The sequence below is a fragment of the Parasteatoda tepidariorum genome, chromosome 3 (genome assembly GCF_982258835.1).
Source record: "Parasteatoda tepidariorum strain Cologne lab strain chromosome 3, Ptep-v5.0, whole genome shotgun sequence".
Classification (NCBI taxonomy): Eukaryota; Metazoa; Arthropoda; class Arachnida; order Araneae; family Theridiidae; genus Parasteatoda; species Parasteatoda tepidariorum.
Window position 1 is genome coordinate 26,961,691 of NC_141757.1, and position 20,265 is coordinate 26,981,955.

Consider the following 20,265-nt stretch of genomic DNA (forward strand, 5'->3'; position numbering starts at 1 on the left):
ACAAAAATCACTTTAAACAATTTCATTATCTACTATGCATACTTTTCATTAAATTACAAACTATTGAAGCTTGATGTGTGTTATTTTAAACTCACCATGTATATATAACAATTTTAGAGTAAGGAGTGTACCATGAAAAAATTATTAATGTGCCCACACGTTTGCCAACAAATGGTGTTAAATTGAAAAATATTTAAATCACCCAAATTAATTTTTTTCTTTTTTGAGAGAAAAGCGTGGTGCAGCATTGAAATTGTACATTTTAATTTTAAAAAGAAGAAATTATAAAATGAGTTTCTGTTTTCAAATTGAAATGTATGAAGTTATGAGTCTAACAGAAAGGGCTAAAAATTGAAAATATGTGCATCTGTTTATAAAAGTTAAAGGTTTTCTTGTACATTTCAAAAGATTTAATTTGACGTTTCGCCGATAATTTTTTTACTGTTATTTTAGATTTTTAAAACTTAAATTGGTTTATATATATGCTTTTCTTTCTTACTTTTTTTAAAAAAGTATAATATAAGTTTTTTAACCTGAAAAAAGGAATCTTTCAACCCATTTCGGATTACCATTTTTCATTTTGATGTAACCATTGTGATTCTTTTTTTTTTTTTTATTGACATAAAATTTTTATTTTCGGAAAAAATGTCTTCATGATGCACTCCCTGTTATAGAAATCTCTGGCCATCTGCCCTTTATCATTTACTAATCCCCAAGAATAATGAGTTTGTGGATAATAACTCACCATTGAAAAACAATTTCTATATTGACATTCCATGGACCGTTGATCTATTTTTCTTATTTTAGCATTTCATCTTTATTTCCTTTTTTTAAAACAATTTTTAAAATGGATTTCTTGTTTTTATATCTTTAAATGTTCCTGCATTTGACCACTGCCCTTATCTGAGAGCACATATAGCTAAGTTAAGGATCTGAATTAACATTCTTGATTCACCTTTTTACTTATTGAAAAGGGTTGATTTACTTAAAGATCCTTTTTATTAAGTATATTGATTTCTAAAATTAAATGACTGCTTAACTGGTTAATATGTTTAATCAAAAAAATGTTTTGACCATAAATAAAAAATTCAAACTTATACTGTATGATTTAATGATATATAAATGCCCTAATTATCTAATGGAAATGACTTTGACACCTTTTATTTCTCGCTATTTTTCACTGAAATTATACAAAAATTCGCATTAGGGGAAAAAGTCGTATAACATATGGTATTAAATATAAAGTTAATATGTTTCTACTGGTGGCCACCTTTTCATTTTAAAAAGTCACAGCTCCTTATAATTTCAGTCATCGATACCTAAACCAGGGGTATTTAGTAGGGCTTTTCTGATAATTAGGATTTTTTTTTGACCCATAATGATTTTTGAAATACGTAATGATAATCCATTTATTTAATGTTACAAGAAGTAATTTAAGCGTCAAAAAAGTCATTAATTTTTTTAAAAAGAATATTTTTTTAATCCATAATAAAATAAAGGGTTTGTCTGCCAGTGTCAGTGTGTATTACTCTTTTAATTCCAGAACGGTTTGATCTGGCGTCCTGAAATTTAGGCAGTGGAAGAGGGGTAATTTTAGCTATTGATCCTAAAAAATTTTATCGTTTGCAAGAATATTTTTTATAATGGAATTTAGAAGTATCCATTGAAAAAAACTAAACTGCAAGTGATTGTGTTTCGCTTCTCCAAATATTAAGACGAAATCAGTGATGTTTGTCAGCTTATAGCTCTCATAAAAAATTTTTTTTTTTCACGTTTCATATTCTATTATTTTTTTTATTCGTTATGACAGATAAACTCAATGGTTGCATAAGTGGTATTTCTGAAACTATCCACTTCTTAATTTCGTTTATAATTGGATAGTTGCAAGTGATGTAGTGTGAGTATTTCGATCCTGATTGGTTGTTGAAACGTGGCATTTGTTTATGTTAGCAACTGTTATTTTCCCTTCTATTTCGAGTAAATTAAGCCCACCAAGTATCGATTCTCTTAAGTGACACTTTCTATATTCTTTTACAAAGATTTCAATTATTTCACTATATATTTCTTACTTAAAACAAAATCAGGCAAAAGCAAACTAATTATTCATTGAAGTAGCCAGGTGCACGAAACAAAAATAAATCAGGTTTACAATAAAATACATGGACAAATAATAAATCTAAGTTTAGTAATAGACGTAAACGAGACCGAATTTTATTTCAGCAATTTCGATGCGTGAAGAAACTTAGCTCAATTTTAACCCGCCATTTTGCTTATAAGCGATCTGCTGATGACGGTAATGGAAATAACAAAAATATGTATTGAAAAACAAAATGGAGAAATAGTACAAATTCGTTTAGCAGAAACATGAAAAAATCGCATTATTATTATTGAAGCCAATTATGCTCGATTAGTTTTGGAAATAGGTAGATACTAACTGAAATAAAAAATAAGTTATCATACTAAGAAACAAACTTAATTAGGAAGTTATACTGATTCATTTGGAAAAAATCGCCATACCATTATTAACGCCAATAATGTTTAATTATTTGGGATAATTTGCAGTTCTGGTATTGCGGTATTTGGCGCAATTTTATTAGGTACCAGATATATTAATATAAGTACTGTACATTATATTATTAAATTTGGTACATATTAAAACTGTATCAATACTAGGCAGTTTTATAATAGATACTGTGGAGAGAGAATTCTTACGACCACTCGAAAGTGATAAGCACCAGAGCAACTTTATCATACTAAATGATACAAAATACTTTTAATCTTACAGGATGAAGTACTAAAAACCTATTTTGTATAATCTAATAACGAAAAGCCACCAGGTAGGACAAAATGTAATAAAAAATAATTATTATAGCTTTAATAATTGTGTTGGTATATTTGATTTGTGCATGATTTTGTTGTGTCATTTAGTATTAATTCATTGTTTACTTTTTCCCCTACTCCTTACGAAGAACTGGTATTCAGCAAGTGTATTAAATAGATTATGAAACCACATGCCAGGGTTCGAAAAACCGCCCGTCCTCGGCGGTCAAAAATTCCCCGCGGACAACAAATTTCTCGAATCCAGCGTCCGCGTGGACGGCCATTTTCCCGTTAATGTTCGTGATACATTTTCAATTTTTGTTATCTTACAAGAGTCTAGCGCCTCACTTCTAAAATGACCCTCTAATCTCGAAATACAGCAACATGCTGCGCATGGTGGAATTGATGTTTTCTCTGTCTGGGAGTACTGCAGCGGTTGAAAGGGGCTTTTCAGCAATGAACTTACAAAAGAACACATTACTTACTGGTCTTAAACAAGAAGCGTTAAACGCATTTATGAACATCTACCTAAATGGAAAACCTCTTTCAGATTTCTGTGCAGAAACCTCTGTAAATCATTGGCTTGATTGTGGAACTGGCAAACGTCATATTTGATTCATTTAAAAAACGCAGTACCATCTAATAAATTGTCATGATAATTGACAGATAACTTAACCTTTGTTATTTAAATTATTTCATCAAAGAAATAAATTATCTCATAATAGAAATACTAGGTTTTACTATTAGTAACCTAGTATTTCTTTTATTACTGTATAATGTAATCCTAGTATTTGTAATCCTAGTAACTACTAATTCATTGTGCAATTTATATAAATGTTTGTAATGAATAAGAGAAAATTATATTTTTATTTATTTAGAAGCGACGGGTTAGTTTCAAAGGAGGACGGGTACATTGTTGGACAAGCCGTCCTCGGGGACAGGTAAAATTTCTGAGTTTTTTCGAGCCCTGCCACATGCATTTATAAAATATTGTGTTAATATTTCTTATCAGACTTTACAATCCGAAATAAAAGAACTAATTTTAACAGTAAAGAAATAAGCTTCCTTGATAATCATTTTCAACATTCATAATAGTTCTTTCTCATTTTAATAAAAACATAGTTCAGGTTTGTTAATCATGTTCAGAGCTCCCGGGTTTCACCAAAAGAAGTTTAATCATTTACGCTATTTTTTTATCATTTCTGGAACAGCGAATCCCAAATGTTGTTCTGAGGAATACTAGGTCTCCATTGAAAAGTGAAGTGGATTCCGCGAGTTAGAGTATTTTCCATAAACCAGTGATGAGTTTTGGAAACCTGTGATTATATTTAAATTCAGCCTACAATTCATAATTTATTTAATCATTTGGTTGCCGAACATTTTTACCGAACTTTACAATCAACTAAGCCAGGAAAAAAATTTGTGAACAGCTGACCTAACTCATTAAATAAAGTATGGTGGGGGAGAATATTTTGATTCTCCTTTAGACAAATTATAATATTGAAACAATTGTCCTAACGCTATATATGTTCTAGAACACTACTAGGGCTCCGTTGAAAAGTGAAATGGTTTGCACGAGTTAGAGTACTTTTTAAAAACAGTGACGAGTTTTGAAAACCTATAATTCATAATTTATTTAATCTTTCGGTTGCTTTAAATGAAATTATGTCAAGTAAAATGAAATGGAAATGGCATTTTTTAAAAGAAAATAGAATAATTCTAATTACAATATATTGAGCAAATCAGGAAAAAAAAACAAGTATTTATAAAATACTGCATTAGTATTTCCTTTCGTGCTTTTCAAAACAAAATAATCTAATTTATTAATGAGGAAATATGTTTCCCTAATAGCCATTTTCAACAGTATTTATCTTGAAATAAACCATAATTCGGTTTATTTTATCCATGCATGTACTATATACTCCAAATACAATTTCATAACTACAGTTCATAAAGAACAAAAACTGTATCTTTACTTTCGAACATAATATCTAATTTAAGAATATTAATGATAAAACGAAAAGAAAATTGCATTTATATAATTAAATATTTTAAAAATAGTTTTTTATAGGTTTTAAGGTTTGCAATTACTTTAATTAACTTTATTTATAATGTTGGGTTCCGCGGAAGGAAGGTTAATTATGTAGGGCGCCATAGCCGAAAAAAATTTGGAACCGCTGTTCTAGAAGAACAAAGTTATGTTTTAAATATGACGTTAAATAGACTATGTTTGTGCACTGTTATAAAATTTGAGAAAGAGTAGAGTATTGAGAAAGAATGTTAAACATTTTTTTATTGTTACAAGTTCAGTGCAGAAAAAAAGGGAACATCCTGGACAACTTTTGATTTAATGAGCGGATTTTCATGTACTAATACTCAATCTTAATAGTTCGAGGGCCTAACTTCAAATATGCTGATTTATAAGTGCAGACGATATTTTAAGTTACAAAATTGAACTAAAAAACGTATTTGCTTAGAGCAAATGTGACTTTTTTTTTTTTTTTTTTTTTTAAATCCTGACCCCTAAAATATGGGAGTTGCTGTAATCTGGAAAATATGCTCTCAATAGTGTAATGGTTGAAAGTTGCACTTCAAAATTGAAATTCACTTTTTGTGAATTTCGTATGTCTTGAAAACTTTTTAAGCGAATCAAAAACTATGTTTGTGCACTGTTATAAAATTTGGTTATACAGAGATAATTCCATGCAAAAAAAATTTTTTTTAATAATTGTCCATTATTATTTTTTATTTTATAACGGCGTTGAACAGCTGAACCAAAAACTGAGTTTACGACAATCAATGTTCAACACCGTAGCCTTGTAAGTTTGAACCCGATCCAGAAGACAAGGGAACTCTTGGATCTAGAATTGGGAACAAACCTTTTTTTTATGGAACTAACCCGCATTTGCGTTGAATTTTAGAGGAAAACGGAGAAAACCTCCCTAGGTTATCTCAAAGGCAAGGGGATTGCCTGGAGGCAAGCCTATCTACTACTTAGGATATTTCATGCCAGTATTGTAGTCTGTGCGAGCCGGAAGCAGAATTCAAATCAACCAGTCAACGCTGGGATCAGATCTAGGTTACCTCATTGGGAGGCGAGTACTGTATCCCCTGCGCCATCACGGCTTTTAGTTTTAATTATTTTATTTAATAATTGTTGATTGATTTCTAGCTTGCAAGGTATATAAATTTCTACAACTTTTAAATGAATCTATTTTTAAAATGGCAAAATCAAAAAAAAATATGAGCGCAATCTCCCCAACCACTCTTTTAATTTATTTCCTGACCATATTTTTGAGATTTCTGCATCCCCTCCCTATATTTTGAGAACCAAGAATTCAAATCCGTTGAAAAAATTTTATGTTTGTTCAGAGAAAGTACATTTTGCGTAACTTAAAATATTGCCTACACAAATTAATTTGCATAATTAAATGTACTCGAACCTATTAAGATTGAGTGTTTGTAAGCGAAAATCTGATCATAAAATCAAAAATAATTCAGAGCGCCTCTCCCTCTTTGTTTTTGCGCTCTCTCTGTAGTTTTGCAGTCATATGTGCTCATTACAAAAAAATTATAAAGACAGATTTTAACCCCTCTTAAATTAAAGAACAAATAGCACAAATTTGCGAACGACAACAATAAGATACAGCCAGCGTAACGGCGGAATTCTAGCCAGCAATCTCCACGATTTAATCACTTTATAATCTATCAAATAAAATCGAAAGCTGTGAATAAATTAATTAACATCCTGACAATTTTAATTAATGTAGAACATATATTCCAAAATAATTTGAAAGGAGTTGACTTCAATTCTCGCGATTAACCAATTTTTCTGAAAGTATTTAATCTCCTCGCACTTAAAAATTTGTTGTGTGGAATTATTTTGGAGACTTTTAAATTCTTAATTTTACATCTGTTGCCTCATCCAAACCTTTAAAAACTATATATAAATACCATTTCCGTATTATTATTTCTTATTATGTGCAAAATCAGGTTTTCAAAGCGTCGCTAGATAAATAACAGCTATTTAGTTGTTTTCTTAACCAAATTCGCTTTCAACGCTAAGCCTAAAATTGCTTCGAGAAAGTGGCTCCAAGAAACGAACTTAATCATTTCTTTTTTCCCATCTTGACTACCACAAATAGAAGAACCTCATATTTAGGTCGGATTCTCCTCTCTATAATTACAAGCGGTGTTTACTATATTTTCTTCCGATGTGTGCGGAAAATAGGAAGCTTTAGGGCTTTGTACCTTCTTTCTCTTTTTTTTTTTTTTTGGGTATTAAGAAGAAGTTTTTTAAATTATTATTAGTTTTAGTTAATTCATTATACTTAATAAATTCGGAGTGACAAGTTGCATTTTAATGCTGACCAACTGGGTACTTGCATTTCAAGGGGAAGAAGATCACGGATACGCACACATGTCACCTATGACGTCGTTTCAGTTGATCGTTTATAAGCAAAACGGCGTGTTACGTTGGGCTAAGTTTCTCCTCATAAGTTAGAATGTTAATTAACGTGAAGTTAATTAAATACAGGGTCGTGTCGCACATCGAATTCTTTGAAATATAATTCCTTCTCGTCTACATCTTTTACTTAACTTAAATTTATTATTTGTTTCTGCATTTTATTGTAACCGTGATATGTTTTTGTTTTGTGCACCTAGCAACTTCAATGCATAATTAGTTTATGCTCTACATGGCTTCGTGTCTGTCTTTGTGTTAAGTAGGATACATAGAATGAAAGAATTGAAATCTTTGTGAAAGAATATAGAATGTGTCACTTAAGAGAATTGATTCTTGATGGGCTTGGTTTACACGAAGTAGAATGGATAGAACAGTTGCTATTGTTAACAAATGTCACGTTTCATTCAATAACCAATAAGGATCGAGATACCCACACTATGTAGCCCAATCAAATAGACTACAGGTGGTGCAGAGTAAAACCCTCTACTTATGGCGACACCCCGCTTACTTTCAGCATTAGCGCATGCATAGTCATAGGAGAAAGAAGTATGTTAGTTGCTATCTTGATTTTCAAATAGAATAAAACTTTTAGGTTACGAAACTATATGGAACTGAAAACTGCATTAAATAGAATTCTAAAAGAAAGCATCGTGGAAATTTTTGACAATTAAGTACGAAAAATATTATGGAAAGGGAAAAATATCGTACTACTACATTCCTATACAACTGAGGAGAGGGTTAAGACATGGAACAGGTTTTCTCCCCAGATGGCGTATTCAAGCGTTACAATCCAGAATACTGATTATGATAGCAAAAATTATTTGCATTCAGCATACCTGCAAAACTTAGCTCTTTTTAGGAATGATTTTCAATGATGGCAGTTAAAAGAGAATTGGAAAAATCAATTGTATGAAAAACATTTATTAGATTCGAGTATTCATCATTTGGAGATGATGAATACTCTAGAGCCAGAGGGCGCTGCTGTAAAGAAATAAAATCTTTTTAGAACTGATCTTAAATCATACATCGAATCTTCTAACGGTAATTTATAATAGCATGTTAATGAAATTTACATAAAAAAATAATAAAGTCGTAAACATTATTATGTTTAGACATTCATCTGCAGAACTTAAAACAATAAGGGGAAAATTAAATTGTTTTCTTAACCCCATTACAAAAATAAAATTTTTAAAAAATGCATTTTTTCAACATATACATTTTTGAATGATAATTTATTTCTTCAAATTTTAAATAGCCTTTCATAAACTTAAAAAAAAAGAAATTTAAAAAAAATGAATAAAAAATTTTATAAAAATTCTTAAATATTTTCATCTTTCTGATGAAGAGACATTCTTGTTTATCAAGGTGTATTAATGACATAAATGTCAATGTTTTGTTCTGAAATTTTGCGGTCATTTATTTTTTAAAACTATTTTTTAACCTTTATAAAAAATATGTGAATTCATAAAGACACTTTCACATCACTACAAAATAGTGTGTTCTCTGCTTAGCTGACCAGCTTCCACAAAAAAACTGAGAAATTGATAGCAAATTTATAGAAATAAATTATTTCAGTGAGACGACATTAGCAAGGAACTTCTGTTCTTAGAATATTAATTTAGAAAGCCAAAGCAGTGAGTTTTCAAATACCCCTACAGAAATTTTTATACCAGTTCTTAGTTTTTTGAGAACTAGTTTTAGTTCTACTTGGCATGGAATGGCTTAAAATGTTATGTCTGCACAAAGAAATCTTAATGCAAGAGTCGTAGTTGTCTAATTTTTTTAATAAAAAATATTTTTTATTTATGAGTTCTGGTTTTGAATTTTTTGTTCCGGTATTCCATAAATATTTGTGTCTGTTTAGATCAGCCAGTTTTCTACAATTACAAATGTGGGCTTTAAAACAATTCATTTGAAGAACCAAAAGAGTTGAGTTTTCGATCCAACATCTTCGATCATTATTTTAACTAATGATGCTTGAATAAGTCAACAGTATTAACTTCGGGGACCGTTCACTAATTATATATATGGTTAAGCTTCATGATTTATGGTTTCAAACTTGGAACTTAACTGTTTTATGAAAAATAAACTTAACAACTTTTTGCATTACCAAGTTCTTATGGTGATGATTTCTAGAGTAATTTGCTTTTTTATTATTTTCTACAAATACAGTAGCGAAACTTGTAAGATGAAGTTTTGTAAATTCACTATTAATGATTCATATATTTCATCGGATTTTAAAAATGATTCATCCCAATCAATTATGCAGTAATCAGAATTTTTATGTCTTGAATTGAGGGATCATCTAAATTATTTTCATACAAAATTGTTTAAATACATATTAACAGTATTTTTCTTTCGAGATTATTGAAAATCTAATTAAAAGTTATTTGATTACGTAAGTCTTGGACACGATTACAAATAAATAAATAAAATTAAATAAATATTAATTAATATTTATTTAATTATATTATTTTTATTATTATTATATTAATTATATTATTATAAAAATTAAATTATTTAATTATATATAATTTAATATTTATTTAATTATATACAATTTAATATTTATTTAATTATTATTTAATTATATTAATGTTATAACTTAAATAAATAAATATTAAATTAAATAAATGGAGTATGAGAGAGTATTTACTTTTTGATACAGGTTATTTTTTGCAACAGTACTTTGGAAAAATTCTATATTGTTCTTAAACTATTATGAGTTGTAATAAAAGTTACATTAAAAATTGTTAAGGCATTCTGTTCTGAATTAAGTAACTCTAGAATTGAAAATTATAATTTTTTTTATTCTTTCGTGATAAAATTTGCTTTTATTATACTTAAGTAGAGTTAACTTTTTAGGTCCGTTCTTTACCCTTTCTAAAGGCAGTTTACTAAATAGTAGTCTTTACCGAAAAATGTCCTGATATTTTTTTTCTGCACACTACTAGGCCAGGGAAAACGTTAAGGCGAATTCTAATATTTTTTCTTTTTATTTGGTAAAATAAATCTGAACTCTCTTGAAAAGAAACTAGAACTTAAATGGTTTTACTACTAATTTTTTTCCTTTTCTTTTTTGCCTTAATTTTAGCACCTGAATTATGTTAAAGTAACATAAATAGTTAAGATTTAGTTTGTAAATAAGTGGAACAAATATGTTCCAGTACCATGCAAAGAGTTAAATGTAAATGAAAGGAAGAAAAAAAAGTTATTTTTAAATTACCTCAGAATAAAAACTGTTTGAGGAAATAAAATTAAAAGCTTTATCGTGTCGTTTTAATGGAATATACTTGCATAGATTTCTACCCACATTTTAACAGATTTAAGATACACAAAAGTAACTCGCGTCAATTAGGAACAAGCCATTAAAGAACAGTTCCGTGATTCCCACCGTGCTGCAGATGTAAAATTCCAAAGTTTTTAATTATCAAATTTACAAACCAAAAAAGTAAATAAAAAGCTGATACACAAATAAAATTCCACTCTAAATTGGTCTTCGATAATCCGGGAAATAGTAAACCGGTTCGGAAGAGGGAGAAACTCGAGAATATATGGAAAGTAAAATTTCGGTTTTGCAGAAGAGACCGGTTAGTTTTTATTTATTAGTTATTGCCATATTTTTTTTTTTTTTTTTTTTTAATACACGGTCGGCGCTGATGTTCCCGTGACCTAGTGAGCGAGAGGAGACATGGAGAGAAGTTGTTTTCTCTGTTCGTCAACAGTAGTGTGTTCGTGCTTTCTAAGGATAGTTTCCTCTCTTCACTTCGGACATTACTTTACTCGTGGAACTCTTACAGGTCTGTGTCAAACGATTTTCGTTAATTATTTTCCTTGCTGTTATTCTTTACGATTCTTTTTATCGTTTGCAGTTTTCCTATATGTCAGTCAAGATATTTGTTATTGAACTGAATTTTTAATTTCTTCGTTTTTTCCCTTTGCTTATTCTTGTTCTAAAATTATGTTTTAATATTAAGCTTATTATTAATTTTGTAAGCATTTATACTTTTTAATCGAATTTTATTATGAGCTTTCAATTTACAAAAAAAAATCGCTTGCAGTTGTAATTTTTTTGCTTGCAGTTTTCCTGCGCATTAATCAAGATGTTTGTTTATGGAATTGAGATTTCGTTCATTTGTTTTCGGTTTTCATCTAGATAACTATTCTAGTTCTAAAATTGTATAATACTATTAAGCTTATAACAAAAATTTAAATATTGATACTTTTTCATGGAAGGTTCATTAAGGTTGTGTCCTAGAACATAAGATCCTATCATTACATCAAAAGTTATTCAGTGTTGTCCGTTTTTTTCTGGGGGGGGGGCGCACTGTGCCTCTAAAATTTATTGTATAACTTCTTTTTATTAATAAATTGTAGATGTAAGAATATTTCCAGAAATAATAAATTTTAATAACCATATTTCTTTCAAGTTTTGATCATTAATTGTGCATTTTAAGTCGTAATCCATAGAGTTTGCGTTAAACCGATCAATTAAGATTAAGTATTAATCAAGTTGACCTTTATTACACTTCAAGATTAATTTTTTTTTTGCTCTTTTGGTGCTCAATATATGCTGCCACCTACCACGCTTTTTGCAAAATATTTTATAGAGTGGTAGACAATTAAAAATTAAAACTGTCAAAATTTTGTGTAAATTTGCCAAAAATTTTAAAAACAACACCAAGAGAAAACTAGAACAAAGTGTCTTTGCATATTAAATTTTGAATAGTCTTCATTAAGTGGTGAGGAAAATAACTTTAAATTAAATTTACAAAACAAAGAAAGCATAAACTTAGCTACCACTAGAAAAAAAGTTTCCTAATAGCGTAGAATGTTGGCAGCCGTGTATATACATACCTTCCAACATATAAGGTTTGTGCGATATTTTTTTTCCAGAGGCAGCCAACTATTGCATAAGTTCATAAAACAAATAAAAAAAATTCATTACTTTTATCAGATTTTAAGATCCAGTCGTCTATCTGATTTTTAAAAAATTTGTTTAAATTATTTATATTGTAGTGGCTGTTTAATTCTTAAAATTTTAATCGATTAAAATATTAATTCATTGTATTCTCTACCACTATAAAAATTTCATGAATGCTATTAGATATAAGTAAATGGCGCCATAATAAAGCCACTATTTTTCCTCATTGTAAATTTAGCTTTTCTTTCTATATGTAAAATTTTTTTTTCTACAAAAATTACTTTTATTTGGCAAATACTTTTGTCGATTTTTTTTATTTATTATTTTTTTTTCTTGGGAACCCTATTTCTTGTTTCTGCCCTTTCCAACCCTCGGAACAATTGCTTTCGCAGTACCTCTTAGATTCCTTTGCAAATCAAGCTCGTTTCTTTCGCATATTGACTACATTTTAGTCTAACTTTATATGTCTGCTGGTATGAGTTCTAAAAACATGCAACACGAACTCCATGTGAAACCTTTGGTTTATAAGCATTTCATTCAATTTATATACATATGGCGATTTGTTTTATATTCATTTCAAAGCTATTGTAAAATCACAATTGCAATAAATAACTCATAGAATATTCCTGTAAACAAAATTATTAATTTAAATGTTTGGAAACACAAGAGTTTTAAATCCTTTATTCTAACATAAACTGGTAAAAGGAATGTAAACCAAGGAATAAAAACTAAAGAAAAAAAAATAAGACAGTTTTTAGAGGTTAAAATGAAGGTAGTATACCAGAGTTAAAAGAAAATAAGGTTACATCAATAAACGTATTTCTGGTCTATCTTTGTTGATAAAAGGCATCTTTCTCCTTCGTTAATTATAAAGCATCATTAAAACTTTATTATTACGTTAAGAGCGTAAACTAATGAGCATAATTGAAAGAAAAATAAAGAACAGTTCGTTTGTTTACATTAACAATTCGCTTTTAGCCTATAATTTCTGCCCAATGCACAGCGCAGTAAATTCTAATTTTTCGTTGCCAACGCAAGAAAGAAACTTTTATCGGTGTTGTAACAATAAACAAATTAATGTTTTTCTTACGTAATTTATAATTGTTTATTTTTCTTATCTATTAATACTTTATTATTGTTGTAAAATTTCGATAATCAGTCACAAAAGTTGGTGTGCTTGTTTTAAAAGTTAGTGCATGCATTGTAGGGCGAAAGATTTCATTTTATGTTTACGTAAAATCTTCCCACATTATCCAATCAATTTCGTTGAAAGCGAAGATAACCCTACGTTATAGGTACTCTGTGCTTTCACCAAGATCGGGCACGATCTTGGTGAAAGCACCCTTTTGACTGTGTGGAGGCTTTCAGTTGTAGGAGGCATTGACTGTGCTCACTCTCTCAGATCCTCCCTACATTTGCTTATGAAAGAGGATATGAGGAAAACACGAAGCGGAATATGATAGTTCAAACTTAAACTTCTATAAGTTTAAAAAAAAGAGATATTTTATTGAATTTTGTATGCATGTTTTTGAAATATAATTTTTGTTTTTAGAATATCAAAGCTCATTAATACATTTTTTGCGAAAAAAAGTAAAATAATACCTTTAAACATAGCATTATATTTGGTTACTTTAGTAATTTTTGAATTTGTGTTACTTAAAAGATTTTTTTTCTTATTATTATTTACTGGATGTCTCTTTTAACACATTGCATGTGGGCAACTTTTCCGAAGAATATATTGAGACTAACATTTTAAAAAAGTGGTTGGCAAGATTTCATAAAAGCTGGAGCAAATTTGTCTCTATAACTACAACTTCAATTTTTAAAAAAAAACTACGACGCGCGTCAAAAACTACGACGCGCGTTTTTCAAAAAAAACTACGAATCATTTATGCTTGTGGTAGTCACGAATGGATAATTTCTTTGAAAAACAGAGCGGAAACGAAGTAGTTCAGCTACCACTTTTTAAACTTTTGTATGGATTGCAAAAATTTCAAAAACGTATTTTTATGCGACCCGTTTGCAATATGTTAAGTAACAAAATTAAGTTTGTTCGTTGTAGTGGAACTGGGCGTCTGAGGCATTACGGCCCTTTTCCCATTCATCCTGAAATTAGACTAAGAAACATACATGACAAAATTAAAGTTTGGTGAGCAAAATGGAAACAAAGTAAATTTCTGAATATTCTACTAAATGCGTGTGCATGAATCTTTTTATTGTGGTAGGTAAAACTTCGTTTTAAATGGCTTCACTTTAAATTAAAAAATTTTTTTTAAAAAACTGCTTTCTATAGCATAAAGTCACCACTTTATTTGCATTGATAACAACAAAAACCTTTCTTTGTTCGTTTTTATCTTTTTTGAACTCGAATTTTTTTTCCCTTCAACTAAATATTTTTGGGAAAAGAAAAAAAACAGAACCAAAAATGAAGTTAAGTTTATTATCATAAGTTTGACTAATAAGATAATTATTGTTATAAATAACCTGTAACTAATTAAATAAGGGGAATATTATAATTAGGTAGGCCTATTTAAACATTTATGAAAGAAATTATAGGTAAAATAAAATATTAAATGTAATTATTATTGTAGTACTTCTTTTTAAACATAATATGGAGAAAAAAATTAGTTCCAATGTAATATAATTAATAAAATTATAGAATAATTAAAAAAAATAATTCTTGTCTAGTTTCTAAAGAGAAATTTTAACGCATCTATTTAAACAATATTCTATGATTTGTAAGAGAATTAATGTAAAAAAAAATATATTTTAATTTTATATATAAGAAATATTTTTGAGGCATTTACTGTAACCGTGTGGCAAATATATTTTGTTATTTAAATAAGAAGAAGCCGACAAATATGAATGTTTTTATTGTTATTTTATCATATTGAATGGTCAATATTTTGAGAGCTAAGTTGATACGTCCCGTGAACCCATGTCTTTTTTGCTATGTTCACCAGATTTCAAAACTTTTGTTTTAGGGAAAACGTATCCTTATACGGTATTGAATAAAATTCTTTTCGCAACATATTATCCTGAATAATCAAAATAAAAGCGTGAAAATATACCCCAACACGTTTACGAGACACATGTTAATGTATCATTTTTTTTAATTGCACAATCTTTATCTCTTACAAAATTTAAAGTTTCATACGTTACGTAAATCAAGATGAAAATAAACTTTAGTTTTTATCTCATCCTTTTAAGAAGTATGAAGAACTTAAGATAAACAAGTTAATATTTAGCTGAATAGTTTGCTTTTTTATCAACGGGTGCACTTTTTTTGCGAAAAATAATATCTAGAAAATTCTATCTAAAATAAAAGTGCAAAATTTCAATAAGATCAGAGTTTAGTTTTTGATAAATTGTATCTGCAAATGATTGCAAAAATGGAGATTTTAGAAAACTCTTTTTTCGCTGCCACCAGATCGAACCTAGTGCGAAAAACTTCCAAAGATTCTTTCTCTCTCTATAGAATTTTTCTCTGTTTTCCGCATTTTAAATTACGATTTTTCAAAAAAAAAAATTTAAAATTTACAAGAAAAATATTTCATTAAAAAGAAAAGAGAAAGATATATTTTTTTTCTTCTCTTTTTTCTATTATAATATTTTTTGATGCAACTGAATGGTCTTTAGTAACTCGCTCAACTGAAGCCAGTTACTAAAAACTGATAATTTAAGTACTTGATTGTTTGAATGCATTTTTTTTAAATATAAAATTCGAATTTGCAATAATTTATTAATAATATAATTGTCTGTACTGAAAACTAAAATTATGAGAACGAGATTGGGGGGAAAAAAACTGAAGTGGCTGCTAATTTAAAAAAAAAATACACTGAATTTTAATGTTTGTCTCCAATTAGGTTTTTTTTTATACTTTTCACATCTTATTTTTTTTTTTTAAAAAGTACATTCTCACCCCTTTCAACTGGGATTGGATTAAAATATAATAGAGCATAAACACTAAAATCGGTATTCATTTTTAAGCATACCGACTTTCTTCGTAACTTTATTCTTAAAATATTTATATCTCTTAGGAAAATATTAGCAAGTTATAGACATTCTTTCTTAAAATTAAAAAAAGAATAATAGTCCCCAAAATGCCCATCTTTTGCTAAGTAAAAGATTGTTGGGATGGATTATAAGCCAAGCATACGAAAATGAACATAATTTTTTGTCCTGCTTATTGCTATAAATTTGAGAATCATATGAAATATATATTATAAAGAAAAATATGGGAACACTTTTCAACGGATTCCATGTGAACAACCTATCTCTTAGCAGCAAATGTTTTGAAAGATTTTTCAAAACTTTTGATACAATTTGAAAGATCGTGCTTGAAGCTTTTTACTCATGCTAAATTTGCACCGACTAAAATGATCGTAGGAAGTTTTTCCATTTTCAGTACCGCTATAATTAAAATGGCATTCTAATATAAATATTTCAATCCTAAATATGATTTCTAAAGCAACCCCCGGGGTCTGAATGGCATTCTAATATAAATATTGCAATCCTAAATATGATTTCTAAAGCAAACCCCGGGGTCTGATCAGGGGTAGGCTAATCCCTGCAACTTAAGCGGCCGGGTCTCTACTTTAACAGAGCCACACTTACTTACACACATTCCTTTAGCTCCCTCCCCCCTTTTGCATGTATTCGCAAACTGTAAATACTGTAAACATTCATTAGTGTTTATTTTCCCATTGTACTTTAATTTTACCTTTTTTTCACGAACTTTTTATTAACTTGTAATTTTGTTATTACCTAATAATGGCTAAGTGCCATTTTTTCTCTCTCTCAAGAACTCCATTTTGCTTCCCAAACTTTGTTTTTGTCGTGCATGTTTCTTAGTCTAATTTCAGGATGAATGGGAAAAGGGCCTTAAGGCCTCAGACGCCCAGTTCCACTATAGCGAACGAACGAATGATTTCTAAAGTTAAATTAAAACCATGTTAACTTGCTCTCTTCATTTCGGTCGAACCAAACTTTGCGCTTGTAGAAAGGACACTATTAATGAAAGCTTCAAGCATGATCAATCAAATTATGTCATGTAAAAAATGTCTTAAGCATTTGCTGTTAAAAGAAAGATTGTTTATATAGAGTTAGTGTTTCCATATTTTTGTTCAACCCCTGTGGAACCTCCATTACCATGATTAATCGCGATAAGATCTTATCGGATTAATCGAATATCCAAATAATTGTCGTCTTATTCCACTTGTCAATACTGACAAGCCTATTTTAAGGCAGAGGAGCTTCTGTTAGAATCCTATAGACTACAGTGCTTTTTTAAATAAAAATTAAAGTTGTAGTAATGGAACGAGATATCCAATTTTTTCATATAGATGTTTTTTCCATACACACACCAATTTATGTGCATGTGTATTAACGGTTTAAATGTTTTGCATCCCGTAGTTGAATGGACACACTGTTTTAATAAAACATATTGAAAACTAAATGTAACAATTACATCATTCGGTATAAAAAATTTTCAGTTTCAGTTTTAACTGAATTAACAACTATAAGTTTCAAGATGGCGACAGTTGAAAGTATGGGGATCTTTTTCGTTATCTTGTCATTTGATGTCCAATAAAAATTATAACCGGTATTAACGTATTCTCTCAATAGGGCACCTGGGCCGCTTGCGGCCCTACTCCCATTTATCATGGATTTCTAACGTTGAAGTGAGAGTCATTGCTCTAGTTGGAATGCAAATAGAGTAGAAGTCTAGATAGTCTTTAAGATATGTAGATAAATACATTATAGAGAATGTGGTACAACTAGTTTAATATGGAATTTTTCTATAACTGTATAATGTTAAATGCTTCTTGACCTTTGACTATCAAAACGGATTAGTTGGTTTAAATTAATTTTTTTTTCAAGCTTTTTGTCTGCCTTTAAAAACGAAGAAAAAATAATCTGCCGAGGAGCGCATTATCTTTTGAATGAGAGACAAAATATAGTAGTTTGAGAAGAATACTAAAGAAGCATATCCGTTTACTTTGAATGTCAAGGTTGGAAACTGATTAGTATGCTTTATTAGAGCAAAACGTGTTACTCAAGTTACTTCGTGAAATCAGTCATGACTGTTACCATGAGTTTACATTCATTTACGTACTTCATGTAAATTTTAATATTTCTCATGAATAATAACTGTTTTTTTGCTCTCCAAAATATCCAGTTCTTTTTCTCCTAATTATTAAAACATAGCAATGATATTAACATGAGAAATTGTAATTTATTACTTTTGTACTGCCGGAATATTTTAAAAGTGAATGAATTAAAAATCAATTAATTAAAATTTAAATGATCTGAGATCCGTAATCTCTTACGTAATAAAATATTTAGTTTTAAAGTGAAGGCTACAACTATAGAGGTCAAAGCCTCCTATAAAAAAAAATCATAGAAACTGTAGTCAATTTACTTTTATCTGTCAAACCTAAGTTTTAATTTAATTTAACCGAACAAAAAGCTAAACATTCATTAAAATTTGAAAATTAGAACAACGTATTTTAAATTCTTAACATAACGTGGTAGTTAAAGTATTTCATTAAGAAATAAACGAAATATAACTTAAAAATGAACGAAAAATGTCATAACACTCTTACCTCTATTTTAAATTTAATAGGAGGTTTCGACCCTACCGACTAAGAGATTTAAACGAACCCTTAAAACGCTAGCGGTATCATTTATATATAAGGATTATTTTAAAACTGTATTTTATTGTAATGCTACTTTTTAATCATTATGTTGTCTCTTATAATGTTTGTAGCAATGTTAAAAAATTTTTTTCACTGATCATTTTGTTTTATTTTATAACCGTCGTTGAATGGCCGACCCAATTTTTGGAGTTTACGACTACTAATGTTCAACTCCGCGGCCTTGTAATTTTGAACCCAATCCAGAAGACAAGGGAACTCCTGGATCAAGTATTGTGCCTTCGTGGAGAACTTTTTGATGGAACCAACCAGCATTTGCGTTACATGGAGAGGAAAACCACGTAAACCTCCCATGGTTAGCCTGATGGCAAGGGGACTCTAACCCATGCTCTGTTTATCACTGAGGATATTTTACGCTAGCACTGTGGTCGGTACGGCTCTGAAATCAATCACTCGTTGTTTTAATTAAAGTTCTTTTAATCAAGGAATATACAAGGATTCATTATTTTCTTATCCTCATGTCGCGGTTAATCATTTTTTTTTTTTGCTACTATTTAGAATTTTTTTTTCTATCGACTGTGTAAGCTAGCAGCAATGAGATTGTTACAGAATTGTAAAAAAAATTCTGAAGCTAATTTTGACTCGAGAAAAAATTTGTCCCAAATCTCGGAGATTTTCATTAAATATCATATTTCCGATGAATTTAGGAATAGTTTTTCTTTTCATAAGTAAGAAACTGAATTGCATTGATGCCAATTCAGTTTCAGAGTGTTACGTAGCTACCACTACAATTATGAAATTTTAGTTTACTATTATATATAACGCGATGTTATTTTAACTCTGATATAAATCTATAAATGTGTTCCTGAACCGCGGTCCGGTACCGGTCCGTGGAACAAAGAAACTGTAATTAAATAGTTCCATTAAAGTTTTTTTTATTTAGAAAAAATGGGGCCCCCGAAAGAAGTAACATAAATTTTTTAATGTTTTAAAGAAAACCACTGCAACTATTTTCTCTTTCAATTAGTTTTAATAAAAAAAATCAATCATCATAACTGTAAATATCATAAATAAAACATGAAAGTGCGGCGCGAAATTTACATTGGAACTAATGAAGAACTTCGTCTTCTTTCTCGATCGGGACTCATTGATTTAAGTAAGTTAAAATGTTAAATCACCTTATATATATTTTTTGGAGTAACTGTATTTTATTTTGAAGGCATATTTAAATACAATTAAATTTAAATTAATAAATCAAAATAATCTAAAATATAAACAATCAACGTCCACCCCCCTGCCAGCGGGCCGAGGTAAAATTATCAAACGTTGACAGGTCCGCTGTGATAAAAAGGTTGGGAAGCACTGATCGATAATATTTATTTTTTCGCTCCGTCTGT

At 29.3% G+C, this 20,265-nt stretch overlaps 1 protein-coding gene across 1 annotated transcript in view; it reads left to right on the top strand.

Moving 5' to 3' along the window:
• Nucleotides 1-10,949: 10,949 nt before the first annotated feature.
• The window catches only part of LOC107448668 (prolyl 4-hydroxylase subunit alpha-1), a 101,416-nt gene continuing 92,100 nt past the window's right edge, over nucleotides 10,950-20,265 (top strand). The window contains exon 1 of the mRNA XM_087158998.1: nucleotides 10,950-11,085. The gene's annotated coding sequence lies outside the window, so the exon portion shown is untranslated. The remainder of the gene's footprint in view (nucleotides 11,086-20,265) is intronic.